Genomic DNA, 21,497 nt, shown 5'->3' on the forward strand with positions numbered 1-21,497 from the left:
TGGATTACACCAGTACACCGATCATCATTTACTTATAGAATTGTTTTATGTAGACAATATAAATAAACGTATTAATAATTTCCTCAAAAAGACAGGACTCTGTCTTGGGTCTACACTGCAAATGCTTAATGCCTGGCACAATGTCTTTCATACAGCAGATATTCAAAGAACTTTTGTTGAATAAATAAAAGATTAGTCACCTACACTTTGCATTTGACCTTAGCCATGCACTCAGCTGTGGGCTCTTGAATGGCTGCCCGATCATGGGGAAAAAACAGGAAATGGATTCACAAATCCCATCAAATGACTTCCTAGCAGGGGATGTGTTTTTGCCCCAAGGCCCATCATGGCATCTATCGGAATTAGTGCCTGGCATCAGGTCCTGCCACACAGTTGGAGCTAAGTAAATTGCTTCTGAATTACTAACACATTGAAGAGAAATGTCCACTTCTGCATGCCAAACCTCCTAAGTATTTCCCCTATTAGGGTGCAGAGAATGACACCTCCAAAGTATGGTACTCTGGCATGCTGAGCACGTTGAACAGAAGAAATTGGAAGTCCTTACAAGGTGCCTAACTTTCTAACCTTCTCTTGTTTCTCTCCCACTTCTCATCAAGGGCAGGGAGGGGAGGCTCTCTGGAATTTTTCCTTATCTGACTAGGGAAATTTCTGTCCAAAAGAAATGCAATTGCTTTAAGACCTCTCTCTAGGAGTTTCAACAAATAACAGGATAAATTAGCCACAGAAAAGAGATGAGATTAAAAGTCATCACCATGCCCAGACAGACTTTTCATCTACTCTTCTGAGGGCTACTGAGACAGACTACCTAAAAGACTTTATCTGAATAACAAGACAAATGTTATTCACAGTTCAAGTTTTGCCCTTCACCTTCCTAGCAGCTCCCCCAGAGCTCAGAGGAACTTTGTCCCAGGCCATTGTTCTCTGGGCTCATCCATTTCCCCTGAAAACCATCTGCTGCCCTTCTAAAATTTCCTACAACCTCCCCAATTCCCTCTAATCTGTGAAGAGGGTACATAAGCCCCAACCATTTAGCCCTTCTTTGAGTCTCACAGTTGCTGGATTTCCAAGTCTATGCATATGTAAATAAATCTGTATGCCTTTTTCTCCCATGAATCTGTCTGTTGTCAGCATTTCAGCAAATCTTCAAAGAGGGCAAAACGGAAGCTTGCCCTCCACCCCTATAACCCTTACCCATCTAATTAGTTTGGTAAATGACTGGCTGGAAAGTGTCTAAATAAATCAAATTTCAAGACTTAATAATGAATCATAAAACAAAACACTTTCAATAAAAATAAATATATAGAGCAATGGAACATAACAGAGAGTACAGAAATAGGCCCGTACATTTATGGACAGCTGGTATTTGACAAAAGAAGGATAGTTTTTTCAGCAAATGATGCTGGGGAAACTGAATATCCTCATACAAAAGCATTGGTATGAACCTTTTCCACAAAATGAATCACAGACTTAGAGGTAACAGCCAAAACTCCACAATTGTTAGATAAAATCATGGCAGTAAATCTTTATAGCCTTGGGTTAGGCAAAGATTTCTAATATATGATACCAAAAGCATACGTGATTTTTTAAAAAACTCAACAATAAGTGCATTTAAACCCAATCTAAACATAGGCAAACAGAACTGGGGGCGATGGCTCACAACTGTAATCCCAGCTACTCATGAAACTGCCTTTGGGAAAATTGTATGAGTGAGAACATTATAGTACTGGAAGAGATCTGATCTAACCAATCCCCACAAAACTAGGCAGTCCAGCCTTCAAACTGCCCTTAATTATTCCTGAACTTGGACCAAGCTAACTTTGGGACACATTTAGTTTACAGTTTAAATCAGTGGTCCCCTACAGTTTTGACACCTGGGACTGATTTCTTGGGAGACAATTTTTCCATAGATTGGGGGATGGTTTCAGGATGAAACTGTTCCACTTAAGATCATCAGGTATTAGATTCTCCTAAGGAGTGTGCAACCTAGATCCCTTTTAAGTGCAGTTCACAATAGGGTTTACACTCTTAGGAGAATCTAATGGCACTGCTGATCTGACAGGAGGTGGGGCTCAGGTGAAAATGCTTGTTTGCCCACCACTCACTTCCTGCTTCGTGGCCCTCGTTCCTAAAAAGCCACAGACCAAAACTGTTCTGTAGTCCAGGGGTTGGGGACCCCTGGTTTAAATGCTAATAGCCATTCCCCCAAATTCAACCGACTTTGTAAAGCTAAAGAGAGACCACCAGACTTAGGGGTGAGAGGAGCCTAAATTCTGCTAAGGTACAGACATAAATGATTACCTACCATTATTCCAGAGGATACAAGATATGCAGCTTCCCCAATTACTCCTGCAAATAGCATCACTATTGCAGAACCTAAGATAGCCTTTTCAGATAATCTTTTCAGGCTTTTTGCATATCTGACAACTGCCGGCTCTACCTGAACGCACCAATTACTACTGTGGCTCCAGCCAGAAGTCACACAGGTTCACAGGTTCATAAGTACCATTTCCAACAGCCCTATGATAGCCCTTCAGCCAATCAGCAGCAAGCAACCATTGCCTATCCAACTCCCTTCTCTTCTCCCAAGCTATCCTTGAATACTCCAAGCCTCTGAATTTTGGGAAAGACTGATTTGAGTAATAATAAAACACCAGTCTTCTGTTTTGCTGGCTTTACATGTATAAAGCTCTTTCTCTATTGCAATTCCCCTGCCTTGATAAATAGGCTCTATCTAGGCAGCAAGCAAGGAGTCCACTGAGCAGTTACACTCAGGAGGCTTGGGTGGGAGAAGTGTTTGAGACCAGCCTGGGCAATACAGTGAAGGCTTGTCTTTAAAAAAGAAAATTTAAATAGTAGGGTGTGCTGGTGTGTGCCTGTAGCTCTAACTACTTGGGAGGCTACAGTGGGAGTTTGAGGCTGCAATGAGCTGTGATCATGCCACTGTATCCTAGGTGACAGAGCAAGACCTCATCTCAAAAAACAAAAATAGGCAAAGATCTGAACAGACATTTCACCAAAGAGTGTACACAAATGGCCAAAAAGCACATGAAAAGATGCACAACATTATTAGTCATCAGCAAAATTTAAATTACAATGAGCTAGCACTAATCAAAGATACACAATGTCAAGTGTTAACAAGAATGTAAATAAATCAGAATCCTTACACACTGCTAGTGGAAAGATGAAATGATGCAATCACTTTGGAAAACAGTTTGGTAGTTTCTTAAAATGTTAAACTAGATCTACCATATGACCCAACAATTCCATTTCTAGGGAAATGTACAAAAGAAATAAAAACATGTATCTACACAAAGTCTTGCACATTCAGTTTACAGCAGCATTGTTCACACGAGTCAAAAAGCAGAAAAATTCAACTGTTAAGTGGACACATAAAATGTGATCTAGCTATAGAATGGAACACTACTTGACAACAGAAGGGAATGAACGAAGATATATACCACTGCGTGGATGAATCACAAAAACATTATGCTAAGTAAAAGAAACCAGACAGAAAATAACATATATAACTCTGTTTATGTGAAATATCCAGACAAGACAAGTCCACTGATATGGAAACATTATCACTGGTTGTCTACAGCTGAGAGCAGGGGAGAAACAGGACAAATGGGTACAAGGTTTCTTTTTGGAATGAGGAAACCGTTCTAAAATTAGGCCATGGTAATAGTTACACAATTCTGTAAATTTACTAAAAATTGTTCAATTAAACACTTAAATGATTTTCATAATATGTAAATTATCTTAATAAAGCTGAGATTTAAAAAAATATTTTAGACACATTCCTTTTGAAAAATGGAGTGGCAGCAATGTTCACACATGAAAAATGTTTGTAACTGTCAAAATTCAACAAAAATTAATCATGGTTCCCAGAATGTATGACAGAATGTTAGACTGTTCTAATATGGGTCAGTACATACAAATGAAAGACACTTACAGGGATGTATAATTTGCATTTATTGAAAAATAGTTCTAAAGATCATCAAAAATAAGTAAGTGAAAGGACTGATCATAATACTAATAAATAAGGAAAATCTGTCAGTGTGAACCGCTATGAAATCCTTAATCTAGACCAAAGAAGAGGTTATATTTAAAGAGAGCAAAAAGCAAATGGAAAGTCATGTGTAAAAGGTTACCAAGTAGTCTAGTTAGGAAACAGGTCAATTTGAGGGATAAAGGAGACACTTCCTCAGTTTTACATTAGCACAGGCTTCAACGTTGACACACATGTAAGTGAACTCTTATCTGGAAGTTGAATTTGCAATGAGAGCATCACTCACGACCACATCTTTCCTGGAAGAGAATTATCACAGAAATAAAATTTCGCCTAAGTAGTAAAGCAATATACTGAATTGGCCCATTCAAACACCATTTTGTTAAATAAATCAAAGAGAAAAGCTCATTCAGAAAAGGAGTTATGGTACAAAATCACAGAAAAGGAAAGCCACCGTCATAAATGGCTTCAGAGAAAATACAGAAGGCCATCCTGTCTTCACCACTCAAGTGAATATACACAAAACTTTCCCTTAAATATATAGAAAACCTTACCCTAAGGCAGAGGTCAGAAACCTTTTTCAATACAAGGCCAGACAGTATTTTTGGCTTGGAGGGCCTTATCGTATGTAACCACACATAAATGAATGGGTGTGGCTGAGTCAATACAATTTTATTGTATTGACTGAATTTTAGGTTTCATATAATTTTCAGGTGTCACAAAATATTCTTCTTCTTTTGGTTTCAATTACTTAAAAATGTAAAACATATTCTTAGCTCAAGGACAGTACCAAACAAAAAGCTGTGGCTGGATTTGGTCCACAGGCCATAGTTTGTAGATCCCTGTCTAAGGGCTCCTTAGTTAGGATGCAAATACGCTTAGGAGGAGTTGCACATTAGTCATTACCAGTCTCTAACTCCTTTAAAAGAGATGAATTATCCAATTGCCTTGCCCTGGCAAATTAAGAGTGGGAATGACTAAGTTTTTACAAAGTAACATTACCTTGTTCTTTTTTGACAATAAAAGTAGTACATGTTCTTTTTACAAAAAAACTTTAAAGTAGTTAAGACTAAAGGAATTATCCTACAATGTAGAAACAAAAAGCCACTATAAAGGTAAGTAAATACGTAAATAGCTGAACATGCACAAAGGTAGGGAGGTGGAAGGTAAAAGATAATGTAAACATAGTTGAGATCATAACAGGTAACTTTTGTCCATGCTCTGGGTATTGTATAGCTCTGATTACACGGTAGACTTTGCTGCAACTCATTTTCTGTCTTCAACTCAATAGACTTAATAATTTCAAACATAAAAACTGAAAGAGAATACATTAGAAAAAGAAATGTACAATAGAAAAAAAATTTTTTTTTTTTTTAAGACGGGGTTTCACCATGTTGGACAGGCTGGTCTTGAACTCCCAACCTCAGGTGATCTGCCCGCCTTGGCCTCCAAAGTGCTTGGATTACAGGCGTGAGCCACCACACCCAGCCGATAGAAAATCTTATCACATGAGAATAAAATAAAGGAAATGGAACTATCTGATTGACAAGTCAAGAGAAAAAAGCAATGAAGCAGGACAAAATAGTATCTTCAGGTATTTAAGAGCTGCCATATACATCTTATATCATTCTGGAGGGCTGGCCCAACATAAATAGGTATAAACATTTTAGACAATTAAAGAAACAGCTCAGTTATAATTCAAGTGAACGGAAGGGTAAGTCTTTCCTAAATTAGAAAATAATTGGTTGGGGTGGCTCACACCTGTAATCCCAGCACTTTAGGAGATCAAGGCGGATGAATCACCTGAGGTCAGGAGTTCAAGACCAGCCTGACCAACATGGAGAAACCCTGTCTCTACTAAAACTACAAAATTAGGAGGTATGGTCACACATGCCTGTAATCCCAGCTACCTGGGAGGCTGAGACAGGAAAATCGCTTGAACCCAGGAGGCAGAACAGAGGTTGCAGCGAGCCGAGACTGCGCCGTTGCACTCCAGCCTGGGCAAGAAGATTGAAACTCCATCTCAAAAAAAAAAAAAAAAAGAAAAGAAGAAAGAAAAGAAAAGAACAGAACTGACCTATAAGAAGGGCTATGAGAAAACATTTCTGCAATGACCACCAAATTAGGCCTCATCCAGATCTGTAACTCGAATTAATACAAAATTAATTAAATTTGCCTGAAAGCACTCACTTTAAAACCCTACTGCAGGATTTCCCAAAGGGAGCTTAATAGACATTCTTTGACAAAGGAATCCAAAATCAAGTGAATTGGGAAGCACTGGATTAAACAGGTTCTCTCCCACAGAATTTTCTCTTTTAATATGCTAATACGTACCATAAATCTCTTCAACCAGGAAATGTTACTTTCCAAATTCTTTTGGCAAATGAAACCTACCTCCCCTGCTCCCTGAACCCAGGGTATCCCATAACACTGGTGTTCCTGGGAACCTGATTTGAAAACTGCTATTTTTCTTCCAAAAAAACATGTTTTTATTTCATCTTGTCAACACTGGAAGATTAATTTTAAAATTAAGAAAGTATTAATCAGAAATTAAATTTGAATTATATTTAGCAACCTGGAAGACATGCTAAAACTGTTCTATTGTATACACTGCTCAGTAAAATCAAAGTATCCATAAATGTGGTTTCTTAAGTTTTTTAAGTTAATGTAAAATTAAAGTTAGCCAGGTGTGTTGGCAGATGCCTGGAGTCCTAGCTACTCAGGAGGCTGAGGCAGGGGAATCGCTTGAACCCAGGAGGCAGAGGTTGCGGTGAGCCAAGATTGTGCCACTGCACTCCAACTTGGTGACAGAGCGAGACTCCATCTCAAAAAAAATAAATAAATAAATAAAGTTAGATGTTTAAGACATTTGGGAGACTGGGCAAGGTGGCTCATGCCTGTAATCCCAGCACTTTGGGAGGCCGAGGTGGGCAGATCACCTGAGATTGGGAGTTCAAGACCAGCCTGACCAACATGGAGAAACCCCGTCTCTACTAAAAATACAAACTTAGCAGGGCATGGTGGCATATGCCTGTAATCCCAGCTACTTGGGAGGCTGAGTCAGGAGAATCACTTGAACCCAGGAGGCAGAGGTTGCAGTGAGCCGAGATTGTGCCACTGCACTCCAGCCTGGGTAATAAGAGTGAAACTTCACCTAAAAAAGAAAAAAAACAACAAAAAAAAAGACATTTGGGAGCAATAACAAACTGAGGTAAAAAGAAAGGATAATATTAAAACTCATTAGCTCAGACAATAGCTCTACAGGCATCATTGCTACTTTTAGAATATGCATGGATACTGAGGCTATGTCCTTCTGGTATAACTGTACTGAAATCTAAGATCAGAAATTTTTACACTATTTTCCAAGAATTCAGTAGGTAGTACTGGTGTTTGGAGATTCAAACTGCTGAGTTTGTTAGTTTAAAAATAATAATAAAACTGGAAGGCTGCTAATGCTCTTGCAGAAAACCTAAGTGCTAGAATCTCGGCTCAGGCAGGAGGCTGAAATATTATGTTGTGGCTATGACTCTATTGGGCTACTGCTCTGCAAATTATCTTATCTAGGCTAAACTCAACTAGTGATACGATGGTTCACAAATAATCCAAATGGTTGTCTGCCATGCACTCACAGCATCTCACCTCACACTGTCATATCCATGCAAGGGGGGAAAACTGGTGTTAGAGTGGTTCTTGGCCAGACCATGGAAAATACATTCCTTATTTAGAGCTCACTGGTTAACTGGCATGCATCACTGTAATATTACTATAAAACCACCATGGCTGCATATCACAGGCACTCTTCTCTTTTCAATCTATATGCAGTATCACGGCTCAAACACATAAAAAAGCAATCAGGACCACAAGCTACTGTTACAGAAGATGGGAACAAATCTGAAGCTTTTAGACAATCTTAAGGGTCTATAAAGATATATAACAGCCTGTGTTACACACACACACACACACACACACACACACACACACTGTGTAACAAGCACTGTGTTCAAAATTTTATGTACATTATTGTACGTAATATCTATCATAACCCTAGGAGGAGGGCACTATTCTTATCTGTTTCACAAATGAGAAAACTAAGGCCTAGAAAGGTTCAAAGGCATACCACTAGAAAATAGTTGAGGAAAGATGTGAGTCTAAGCAACTCAGTCCAGGGCCTGTGCTCTTGGCCACCACACTGTGCCACCTACCCTGGGTCCCAAAGTACAATGAGAGAAGATGTTGCAAAAAGTAGGAATATCTTAGAATAACTAACCACTGAGGCAGACTCCAGGAATGTCTAGCTTCCTACCCTGTTTACCTTCCTATGTACAGCTGACTTCTCTTCTTGAATCTGTTTGACATTCCACTGGAGATTTATTTTCCAGTAGGATAGCTAATGTGCTCTATTATTCATAGACTACGGTGAATGAGGTTCCCATCAGTCTTTCTTCATGACCCTAGCTAAAATCAGCTGTTCTGGGAGTCCAACATGAAACATGAACACTCTGGAAAAGAGAGTGCCTCAGGAGGACACACACATCCACTGGGCCCTGGGTAGAAGAGAGGGATTATAAGGAATGGACAAAGAAAAGGAGTTAGGTGGTTTGAAATTCAAATCTATTTGGGAATGAAAGGAGGGAACCACTCTTTCTCCTCTAGTGTATGGATTCTTGTTTTCTTTTTTGTTTTTTTGTTTTTTTTTTTTTGAGATCAAGTTTCACTCTTGTTGTCCAGGTTGGAGTGCAATGGTGCAATCTCAGCTCATCGCAACCTCCGCCTCCTGGGTTCAAACGATACTCCTGACTCAGCCTCCCGAGTAGTGGGGATTACAGGTATGCAACCACCATGCTCGGCTAACTTTTTATTTTTAGTAGAGACAGGGTTTCCAGGGTTTCTCCATGTTGGTCAGGCTGGTCTCAAACTCCCCACTTCAGGTGATCCGCCCACCTCAGCCTCCCAAAGTGCTGGGATTACAGGCTTGAGCCACTGTGCCCGCCCGGCCAGTATATGGCTTCTTAAGCACTTAATTTGACATCTGTAAGCTAGGATATGCATTAAATAAGATCTAGAGGGCTAGCCTGAGAACAAGACCAGTTCTTGTTCTGCATTGCAACATGTTTCACCCATGTAGGGAAATGCAATTTGAGGCCACTAAAAATGACTTATGAAAGCTCCCATTCATATGTTAAGAACTCTATACATATATAGCAGCCAAAACTGACTTATTAATGAATGCCATGGGTTCCTTAAATTTTAAACCTAGTGGATTTTCCAGCAGAGTTTGTGGTTGTTTTTTTGTTTTTTTGTTTTTTAAGAGACAGAGTTTTGTTCTTGGTGCCCAGGCTGCAGTGCAATGGCACGATCTCAGCTCACTGCAAACTCCGCCTCCCAGGTTCAAGCGATTCTCCTGCCTCAGTCTCCTGAGAGTTTTTTTAAAATCACAAACAAGAGTACTTGAAATTTTTTGATAGAAATTTATTTAAGCAAGCAACAGCATCAGAATATATTAACACTGTACATCAACAGCACTGTGCCATCCAGTCTGGTACGAATTTCAATGCTTTTAGAAGTATGCAGTTGTTTTCCCAGCTTCAGTGGCCTCCCTTTGAAGTCAGCCAGCCCTCTTAAATTTTCACAACACAGTAATTTATTCTATATTATATTAAGATCAAATGACTCTACTTCCAAACTCCTCAGCAAGTCCAACTCCTTCCCTGGAAAAAAAATGGCCTTCTACTTCCAGGATTACACGTTTCATTTCCTTTGCTATTTGTCTTCCTCTGTTCGCCCCTTTCAAAACTAGTCTCTGAATTCTCCCTCAAGTTTGCAATATGGTAAACCCTCACTAGAGCCTGGAAATGGGGTTTTATATTGTATTCTATGGAAAATTATATCTTAGACCTTCAAAGAAACCTGGCTACATCTACAGGAGGACAACAGTGATTAAGTACAGCAAAGTTAATTAGCAACTTTAGACAAATAAATTAATCTCATCTATGAAAATGAGTAAATTTCCTACTACCTAGCTATAAATGGAGAAACTGGTTTATCTAGTGGACAGAACACAGAAAGCAGTCAGAAGAATGAATCCTAAGTTGGGCCCCACAGGTCAACCTGTTGGACTTGGGGCCTCAGTTTCTATAATTATATAGGCCTTTTCAGCTTTAAAAGAATAAAGTCACCGTTAAGTTTATTTCTCTTTTCCTGCAGACTAATGTTTATCTCACTCCTACCAAAGCAAGCCTTTCAATTCTTGGTCATAGATGTTATATATTACTAGGAAGGGAAAAAACTTTTATTTAGTTTCATATTCATTAATTACACATCAAATTCCTTAGTAACGTCTGAGGAAAACAGCAGTGTATCAGATAATATGCTAGTTGCTGTGGATGCATTGTTTCTTATAACAGACATAACCCTGTCTTCATGCAGCTTAAAGGCTAGTTTTAAATAACAAACCAAGTCTTCTGCCTTAATCCTCCTACCACAGAACTGCAAAAGAAAAATAAATCTTGGGGCCCCCAAACTACAAGCTAAAGGGAAAGGAAGCTGGCAACTGCTTAGGGCAAACCTGACTCCCATTCTTTCAAAGTCACCCCTCTGCTCACTGAGATAGATTCGTATCTCATTGCCTCCTTTGCAAAGGCTAACCAGAAACTCAAAGGAATGCAATCATTTGTCTCTTATCTACCTATAACCTGGAAACCCTCCCCACTTTGAGCAGTCCCACCTCTCTGGACTGAACCAATGTACATCTTACACATATTGATCGATGTCTCATGTCTCCCTAAAATGTATAAAACCAAGCTGTGCCCCGACCACCTTGGGCACACATCGTCAGGGCCACCTGAGACTGTGTCATGGGTGCATGTCCCCAACCTTGGCAAAATAAACTAAGTTAACTGAGACCTGTCTCAGATTTTCAGGGTTCCCAGAACGCATACATTTCCAAGGTGAAGATCTGTACAACATGATTTAGAATACGTTGGCACCACTGAACAAAGTGTAATTTTTTTTCTTTTTTGAAAACGCCTTAGCAATTACCCTTTTCCAGCTAAAACAATGACCTTCAGGAATGCTGCTTGGCTTCTTTGCATAGTTTTATCTGTATCTCTAAATGCTTGCATAGTGCGCTGATTAAAGAAGAATGCAAATAGAAATTTATGGCTACATAAGAGCGCCAGGGCTACATAAGAGGGCCAGGGCAAACCAGCCAAGAAAGAGTATATGAGGGAATGCTGAAAGAAATTACAGCAAAGCAAAGAGGCCATGTGCCCTGGCATATTGCTTTCTTTCTACTTCTCTGTCTCCATTACTTCTTGATGATTTAAGATTCTGTGTCTTCCTACTGTGGCATAATGCAATGGCATGCTATACTTCTTCTGTGGAGCCAGGAAGGACAAAGGACTAAATGTCAGCTCTGCCAACATTTTAGCTACTTCATGTTGGGCAGATAATTTATCCTGCCTGAGCCTCAGTTTTCTCACTGGAAGTAAGGATTAAATCAGATAATATATGTAATGTATCTAGTGCAGGGTCAAGCACGTAATAAGCACTCAATAAATGGTACTGATAGTGGTGGTAGTAGTAATTATAAATAAGGAATAAGAAAAAGAAAAACTATAAACTGACCACAAGATAAAACTAAAGTTATTGGAAGGAATTACTGAATAAAATTTTGGTATTCTTAATTTGAAAAGACAGTTCACAATTTTATCAACAAACACTAAAATCACCTGTAATGACTTAAATGACCCTCCTAAGAAAAAAAGACAAGTGTGTCTTCTTGTCATGAAATAACTTTAAGTTCAAAGGATATTTTTCCATTAATCCATTTTCCATTCTAAATAAATAAATTCGTGTTCTGTATTCTTCAAAAATGTCTATTTCATAAAAGTCTGCCAATAGGCTATAAAACTGTTCCCAATTAAAGCAAGTTGGCCAGGCGTGGTGGCTCACATCTGTAATCTCAACACTTAGGGAGACCAAGGCAGGCGGATCATTTAAGAACAGAGTTGCGGCCGGGCGCGGTGGCTCAAGCCTGTAATCCCAGCACTGTGGGAGGCCGAGGCGGGTAGATCACGAGGTCAAGAGATCAAGACCATCCTGGTCAACATGGTGAAACCCCGTCTCTACTAAAAATACGAAAAATTAGCTGGGCATGGTGGCGCATGCCTGTAATCCCAGCGACTCAGGAGGCTGGGGCAGGAGAATTGCCTGAACCTGGGAGGCGGAGGTTGCGGTGAGCCGAGATCGCGCCATTGCACTCCAGCCTGGGTAACAAGAGCGAAACTCCATCTCAAAAAAAAAAAAAAAAAAAGAAAAAAAAGAACAGAGTTGAAGACCAGCCTGACCAACATATTGAAACCTCATCTCTATTAAAAAAATGTAAAAAATTAGCTGGGCGTGGTGGCTCACCCCTGTAATCCCAGCTGCTCAGGAGGCTGAGGCACAAGAATCACCTGAATCCGGGAGGGAAAGATTGCAGGGAGCCGAGATCATGCCACTGCACTCCAGGATGGGTGACAGAGCAAGACTGTCTCAAAAAAAATACTAAATTAATTAAATAAATAAAGCAAGTTAAAGAGACATTACACCTAAATGTAATACCTGACCCTGAACTGGTCCTTGCCCTGGAGGAAGAGAGGATGATGTAAAAGATCAACTAACAAAACTGAAATATAGACATTAAAATATTGTGCCAATATAAATTTATGAAGTTGCTAACTGTGTGGTCCAAAAGAGAATAACCTTATTCTTAGGAAATACATATTGAAGTATTTAGAAGTAAAGGACCATGGTATATATAACTTACCCTCAAATTGTTCAGATAAAAAAGCACACACATACACACACACACACAGCTGGGAAGAAAGAATAATAAAACAAACACAGTAAAACATTAACAAGAGCTCAATCTGGGTAAAGAGTGTATCAGCGTTCCTTATACTACTTTATTTTTGCAACTTTTTAAAGTTTCAAATATTTCCAAACAAATAGCTTAAAATAAGTAAAATAGTGTTCTTTCAAATATCTTGTCATCCAAAATTGTCATTTGATGACACAATCTTACTCTTGGAAGATTATATTAGATACCACCTAGTTCACCTTCCTACCAATACACCAATCATTTCTTTTTCATTTCTGATAGATTATAACTCAAGGTCCACATGATTTTGGTGGCAACTCCACGATGACTAGGGAGTGCCCTGTCCCATGAAGCTACTGCTGGGTTTCATGTCAGGTAGTTGTAACTATTCATACATATGGTAGGCTGAATGGCGGCTCCAAACATACCAAGTCCTAATTCATGGAAACTATGAATGTTACCTATTTGAAAAAGATTACAAGTTTGTGTAAATGTGTCACAGAAGTCACAGGAAACTAGTACTACCATTGTCCCTCAGTATCTGTGGGGAATTGGTTCCAGGATGCCCCAAGGATATCAAAATCCACAGATAATCAAGTCCTTAATATAAAATGGCATCATAATTACATATAACAAAAAAGCTATGAACCCTCAGTTCTATTAACACAGCCTGAGACAGCATTCAGCAGCACCACTGTTGTAAATCTGAAGTCAACCAACCCCTAGTCTTATCACATGGATTACTGCTATGACAGCCCTTCTGCATCCTACAGGTGGTTATTTAAACCTTTGAGGAGAACTTCACATTTTTCATAGTTAAATGTTGTCCTTTTGGTGAGACCAGAGGCCTGACTTTTATAATTACTTTGAGGATGAAGTTAATTGATCTATTACAAAGGATATTCTTCCTGTCTGTAGATATGATTAAGTGTGCCTTCCCTGACTTCATTCAAGTGTCTGCTACAAAGCAGAGGGAAGAACAGTTCATTCCCTGGGCTAAGCTAGTAGTCACCTCCCTACAGATTTCTCATCCAGCGAGGACTTACTGAGCTCCCATGTCGATAAAAAAAGACAGTCAAACATGTCATAGAATTCACAATATAGTTTAGATCCCTAATGTCTGTGTATGAAATGTAGGATTCTTCACTCTTGTCCTCAAAAACTTCCAACAGCATCCTTGGCTAACCGATCATATCTGTTTCTTTTCTGTCTTTACCTTTTTCTGTCCAACCTGACAGCCTTCTAGCAAGCCTCAGCAGTCTAGCACACCTGCCTCCCTGTGACCCCAACCCTCCTCTGCACCTAGCTTAAGTCAACCTCCCTGCCCTGACACAGTTCCAAACTACTCAGAGTCACCCCAAGTCTCCAGGGTCTGATCTCTTAAAACCCTTACTGTTTGCCCACTCATTCTGGCACTTTATCATACGCTGCTGTACATGACTGTTTAATATCTCACAAGTGTTTACTTAATATCTCCAATAAATGGCACGCTGCATGAAAACAGAAAACTTCTTAAAAATTGTATTTCAAATACAGCCCTGGTTATACCTGAAGTTCAGCATACAGCCCTGTCGAAAGTAAGCACAGTGTTATTCTCAACTTTTTTTTAATTAAGGAATCTAGCACCATTAAATCATTAGTCTTCATGACAACAAAAAATTCATAAATTCTTCATCCCAATCTGCTATTTATCTTTAAAAAAAATCTTTCATGCTCTTCCATGTATCCCTTACAATCTTGAAGCTGTCCACTACTTTTTCACATTTATAAAAACCTGATTTGCGGCCGGGCGCGGTGGCTCAAGCCTGTAATGCCAGCACTTTGGGAGGCTGAGGCGGGTGGATCACAAGGTCAAGAGATCGAGACCATCCTGGTCAACATGGTGAAACCCCGTCTCTACTAAAAATACAAACAATTAGCTGGGCATGGTGGCGCGTGCCTGTAATCCCAGCTACTCAGGAGGCTGAGACAGGAGAATTGCCTGAACCCGGGAGACGGAGGTTGCGGTGAGCCGAGATCGCGCCATTGCACTCCAGCCTGGGTAACAAGAGCGAAACTCCATCTCAAAAAAAAAAAAAACAAAAAAAAAAAAACCTGATTTGCAAGATTTGCCCCTAAATTTATACTTTGGGACTTTAATCAGACATGTCTCCAAAAACCATTCAACCTTTCCTTAACGACATACACTGTTATCCTTATAGTATAACAGACATAACTTAAATGTGAAGTCCTATTTGTAAAGGAATCAGGCCAATGTCCAAATGTCAAGTTCAGCTTCTGTCTTTTTTACCTTTAATTGCTCAACTAAAAACTATTCTCAAGAATTTAGTATAACAGAAAGAACAAAAAATCTGGAGTCAAGGAGACTGAGGTGTAATTTTCACTTTCTTCTTAGGCTTCTGTCTAGCCTCTGGGAAGTTAAGTAATCTCTCTTAGCCTTATTTTCCATAGCAGCCTCAGGAATTACTAGCTGTATGCCCTTGGGAAATTATGGAAAGTATGTATCAGTTTTATCATCAGCCACACAGGGATAACAATAATCAGGACCTGTCCATAGGACTGTTGTGAAAATTAAACAACAGTCATGAAAGTGACAGATCCTGGTTAGCTCTCAAACAACATTAGCTGTATTGTAAAGAACAGAGCATACAGCAGGGGATAAATGAAAGACAGCTACTATTAGTCTCTGTACTATATTAGAATACTTATTGGTAATAGATGGTTATTTACATGTTTATATCATTTATCTATGACAGGATTCTCAAAATACGGCCCCTACTCAGCAGCATCAGTTCTTTGTTAGAGATACAAATTCCTGGAACTTGTTAGAAATGCCAGTTTTTAGGCCTTACCCCAGACCTAGTAAATCAGAAGCTCTTGGGATGGGGCCCAGAAATCTTAACAAACCCTCCACGTGAGTTTGATAAGGCTAAAGTTTAGGAACTACTAACATAAACCTAAGGTCTGGAAAAAAAAAAATACCTTATTTGTAGGCTTTAAGAACCCACCACACTGTATGCTAATAAGCAGTATTTTTCATCAGTCCTTTATAAAGTGGATGCTTCAAAAATTCCCCTATTTCAGCTGGCACCGTGGCTCATGACTGTAATCCCAGCACTTTGGGAGGCTGAGGCAGGTGGATCACCTAAGGTTGGGAGTTCAAGACCAGCCTGAATGACATGGAGAAACCCCATCTCTACTAAAAATACAAAATTAGCCGGGTGTGGTGGCAGGCGCCAGTTATCTCAGCTACTTGGGAGGCTGAGGCAGGAGAATTGCTTGAACCCAGTAGGCGGAGGTTGCAGTGAGCCGAGATCACACCAGTCACTACACCCCACCCCCGGCAAAAAATGTCAAACTCAAACTCAAAAAAAAAAAAAAAAAAAAAAAAAAAATTCCCCTATTTCATCTGAGCCCACAGATGTTAAATTACAAAATAACTTTGCAAAATCAAAGTTTTTCTCTGGTCCAAAACAGAGAGAAAATAGAGTTGGTTTTTTCTTTTTCCCTACTGTCTAAAAGATATCACTGTGTTATTAACTTGAGGATTTACATTTTCTTCTCGCCACCAAATCAGAAAATAAAGAATAGTGTGATTGATTTGGTGGAGTCATGAAGTCACTGACTTTACCATGTGGGCAAAGGATATCTATGTCATGAGCAAATTAAGCTTTCCAAAGTCATGATGGAATGGTGATAAAATCAGTGATAGCTTGGTGTCTCCCACGCAGTCACCAAGTAGGGTGTTCGACAGTGGCATTCAGGGCCTCTTCCTCTCCAAATGCATTTACGTGTCAAAAAAATAAAATTTAAAAAAGAAAAAATATATAGACTAAATATCCTATTACAAATATTAAGGAATAAATAGCTGATCAATATTGAAGCATATATTTCCACCATAAATTGCCAATTAGATGAATCCTCTGTAAGGAAACCACATTATATGGACTTCTCCTGACTTCAATCATCTCCTAAAAATCATTCATCCCCTTAAATTACTCCTCCTAAACACAGTCTCTCAGTCATGGCTCACGCTCTAATTCCGGGCCCAAGTAAGTGATTGAAGGGAATCTTCTAATGATAACTGTTAATGTGCTTCAGAAAATAAAGTACTTCCTTCTTTCTCTGTCCCACACCCCATTCCCTGAGACAAGCAAAAGCTAAATCAGTACTTAAATCTTAGGTACCATTTCTCATATTGTTGTCCTATGAATTTCTAGACAGCAAACTGCACATGATGAGTAACAACAAGTAGTTATATAAAACCCTCTAATATAAAGAGGGAGGGCCTAGTGTCATAGGTAGAAGAGGTGGAAATAAATGCTGTAAATGACAGAAGGGTGTCATCAACTTTACATTTTTTTTTTTTTTGAGACGGAGTTTCACTCATGTTACCCAGGCTGGAGTGCAATGGCGCGATCTCGGCTCACCGCAACCTCCGCCTCCTGGGTTCAGGCAATTCTCCTGCCTCAGCCTCCTGAGTAGCTGGGATTACAGGCACGCACCACCATGCCCAGCTAATTTTTTGTAGTTTTAGTAGAGACGGGGTTTCACCATGTTGACCAGGATGGTCTCGATCTCTTGACCTCGTGATCCACCCGCCTCGGCCTCCCAAAGTGCTGGGATTACAGGCTTGAGCCACCGCGCCCGGCCAACTTTACATTTTGGAACAATTCTCCAGGTAAAATTTAGCTAAGTGAAGACACAGGTATCTCCAATAACAACCAGCTCTTATCTAGTTCTGCAGTTTAAATTACACTGAAGAATAAAACATAAATGCTCCTAACACCAATAATTTACCTAGAAACCATGATTTGCAAGGTAAATAATCTGAGTGTCAACTGCACTTTATTCCTAAAAGTACTCTGAAGAAGGATGAATCAAAATGAAAACATTCTTAACAGAACAATCAGTTTAAGGACAGTATATAAAAGTAGTTTCCACTACTTTTAAATGAGGGAAATGAACCAGAAGATTTGGAAGATGCCCTCTAAGTGTGACTCAAAGTAAAATTAACTCTGAGGTCCAAAAGCTGCCAACCTTTCAGAATTATGATGAGTGTTCATGCTCCCTCTCTGTGAGAAGAATGTGTGGGAGAAAAAGAAAAGGAAATTTAAAAAGGACTCAAGGTACCCAAATCAACCTTTAACAATCTGCGGAGGGGTAGGCAGGGGGAAAGGAGGGCACAGTTAACAGGATTACCGCAGGTAAACCATTCTTCAGTGACCTGGCAGGACTCTAAGGTTGAGAGGCAACACATCTATCTATCTCCTCAAAAAGATTCTGAACCCCAAACTGTATCTTTTTCTAAAACAAATAAACTAAAAGGAAAGGTACTTGATGTAATAAAAGGAGATACAGATAAGGGAAGTAGACAGACACCAAAAGTAACTTACACTCACTTCACAATTTTGTATGACACCATCCAAGTCAATCCACCCTTCCACACCATAAGCTATCATTTAAAGAGCGCCTAACGATATGCCAAATCCCATGCTTTATGCTTAGATAGACTCTCTCGTTTAAATCCTCATGCCAACCTGGCACTACCACCATTTTACAGATGGGGGCATAAGAAGGTTAAGTTCACACAAAAAATGAATAGCAAATAGCAAAACCTGGACACACCACTATTTACCTGACCTCGAAGGTGAGGCTTCTTCTGCGCCTCTGTTTGGTGTACATGTCACAGACTGATAACCCTGAAAAAGATGCTATCCTTCCAAAGATAATTTGTTCAAAATTAACACAATATACATTTTATAATGTGAAAAAAAAAATCCAGTAAAGAAAGGCCTATCTGGGGACTAAGCTCTCAAGCACCTCACTGTCCAAAGGAGCAGAACAAACAAGAATAGTTCTTGGAGTCACAACAGAGGTGAAAAAAACACAAAGGGAAATAAGTGAATAATATTAAATTTAAATTAACAAATAAAATAAAAGTTTAGAAAAGGCAAAACTTTTAAGAATTATTTAAAAGATAGAGAACACATCGCTAGCCTGAGTCAGCACTCCGGGCAACTTATTATAGTATGCAATGCCAAGGTTAAGAACAAAGGGTCTCCAGACCCTGGGCTCCTTAAGGGCCATCCAGTGCGCAATCCCCAAATCTCCCTTTCTCTCCCTTCTCTGCCCTATGATTTAAAGATTACTCACATCTACCGTTAAAAGACAAAATAAAAAATACACATAGAACTATTCAGATTGAATCTGAATGATCCTATTCCCATTTCTTCTCTCCTTATTCATCAATAAGTCCTTTATTTTATCAACTTATTTTTTCACGGTCATCCTTTCCCTTAACATTTACATAACATGATCTCATTTTATTAAAAGCTCTTCAAATAACATATTTATCATTATGTGGAAAGGCATGTGGTATAGCAAGAAAGATATAGGACCTCCTGCTCACCTTTCCCTGTTTCACCCTGAATATATTCAACTTCCAACTAAAGAATATAAGAAAACCAATATAGAAGAAATATTTTCCTAATATTAAGATGTTTCATCCAAAATTCATAAATTTACATTTCCCACTAATTGCATTACAACCAAATGGCCAACCAAAACAAAAATGTTTAACAATCCTCTTAGTGAGACAAAATGAAGCTGACTGCCTAATGCAACGTTCCTTTCATCAATTTTAGGTCCAAAATAGAAAAGCTCACATGAAAACTGAATTTTTTCTGATTAACAAATAACAACATGAACCTTAGCAGCCTGGTACCCCAAAAAGTTTTGGGATATTTCATCATTTTTCCTCACTTGAGGTTAATGCTATAACTTCTAGACATAAAAAAAAGAAAGATAAGAAGCTATGTTCTGACCCACCTGAGCTCTCTATTAGAAATTTCAGTGCACAACTCAGGATTAAACGAAAATCTCACCTTGAGCTGACGCTAAAACAAAACAGAATCAGAACCGAAGCAGCTAATTGGCAATGTGAGTTAGCCAAGACCACATTGTCCCGCTTTCCCGCTCAAGTGGCTCCTCATCTAATGAGAGCTAATTTTAAATTCTGACCCATAATAGACTTCAGGAAATAAACTAACTTGATTATAACCCTAAGCAGTTAGACTGGCTTATATCTATCTATTGGCTACTGTGACTAAAATACTTATTTTCCCAATTCTTAGCATGTTGTAGCAGAATTAAGTCTTATTATCTTGGAGAGCTGTCATTTCATCAGAAAAAAGGGTACATATTCCAGGAAAATCAAGATTTGATCACTTGCTGTCTGACTTTTTTTTTTTCCCATTTATTTATTTTATTGCATTTTAGGTTTTGGGGTACATGTGAAGAACATGCAAAATTGTTGCATAGGAACACACGTGGCAGTGTGATTTGCTGCCTTCTTCCCCATCACCTACATCTGGCATTTCTCCCCTTGCTATCTCTCCCCAGCTTCCCACCCCCCAGCTGTCTGACTTTAAAGACTATGTATGTTTAATCACTAAATTAAGCCTCCTTGAAGGGTTGTGGGAAGGATTCAACAATTTAATGTATGCAATGTATATCAGACATAGCAAGAATATCCTTGCCAGGCATTATGATGGGCCCTCGGAATAAGTAATACAGCCTCTGTCCTCAAACAGCTCAACTAGTATTCTGACGCATGTAGCAAAGGCAGTCTCGTTATACTCCATCATCTAATTTATGAACCATTCATAAAATGAAAGGCCAAGTGCAGCATGCTTGGCACACAGTAGGCCCCCAAAAAATATGTTGATTGCCAGAGCTATGGTTCCCATGAGTCATTTTCATTTGTGTTTCTACTTTTCTTTGGTGCCCACTGCCAGCATCTGTGACTTGATTACCAACCTGGAACTTCAGTAGCTACAGAAGATATGAGGCAATCCTCTTTGCTTCCCTTCACAGGCCCACCCCTAGATCTCCACAGCTACAAGGACTGCTTAGGCCAGTAGCAGCAAAGGGGCACCTCTTCAAAGAGCTTGTTTCCCTTAAAGCCACCTCAGAGACAGGAAAATCCCATTGGAGTCTTCAGCTCCAAAGGTCCACATCTCAAACTTGACCCCAATCCACCTCTGTCCTAGCCTGCGGGGAAGAGACCCTCTCCCAGGCAGTATGTGCAGGATTAAAGAAAAGCTTGGGAGCAGACAGATGAAATGCCACATGCTGCACCAGAATTCACACTATATTTCCTCACAAAGCAGAGAATCTCAACCTTTCTTCGCTTGTGATTCTCAAACAGGGAGTGGGTGATCTGCTCTCCTTGAGGGATATTACCAGAATTTGAGAAAAAGGTTCTGTCAAGTGGTGAGAGAGACAGGACTGACACACCTCTAAGGTAATTCTGATAGGCCCCTGAAATAAAAATCACTTCTACAGAAGATGATTAGACACTATTGACAATATTGGTATCACTCTTAAGCTACATAATTGTTTAAATAAAATTTGTTGGCTAGCTTAAGAATATAACCACGTTTAAAATGTCTTGGGCCGGGTGCAGTGGCTCACACCTGTAACCCTAGCATCTTTGGGAGGCTGAGGCAGGTGCATCACCTGAGGTCAGGAGTTTGAGACCAGCCTGACCAACATGGTGAAACCCCGTTTCTATAAAAAAAAAAAAAAAATTTTTTAAAG

At 39.4% G+C, this 21,497-nt stretch overlaps 1 protein-coding gene and 1 long non-coding RNA gene across 28 annotated transcripts in view; both read right to left on the reverse strand.

Annotated features, from left to right (window-relative positions):
* DST (dystonin) overlaps window positions 1-21,497 on the reverse strand; it is a 496,895-nt gene that overhangs the window by 254,080 nt on the left and 221,318 nt on the right. The gene's annotated exons all lie outside the window — the stretch shown is intronic.
* On the reverse strand, window positions 16,242-21,337 carry LOC116565892. Its single transcript, XR_004275640.1, has 3 exons — window positions 20,322-21,337; window positions 17,550-20,134; window positions 16,242-17,243 (listed from the first exon to the last, which is right to left on the reverse strand). It is a non-coding gene; the product is annotated as an uncharacterized LOC116565892 (long non-coding RNA).

Source organism: Sapajus apella, unplaced genomic scaffold (genome assembly GCF_009761245.1).
Source record: "Sapajus apella isolate SASKATOON/1434 unplaced genomic scaffold, GSC_monkey_1.0 scaffold41, whole genome shotgun sequence".
Taxonomy (NCBI): domain Eukaryota; kingdom Metazoa; phylum Chordata; class Mammalia; order Primates; family Cebidae; genus Sapajus; species Sapajus apella.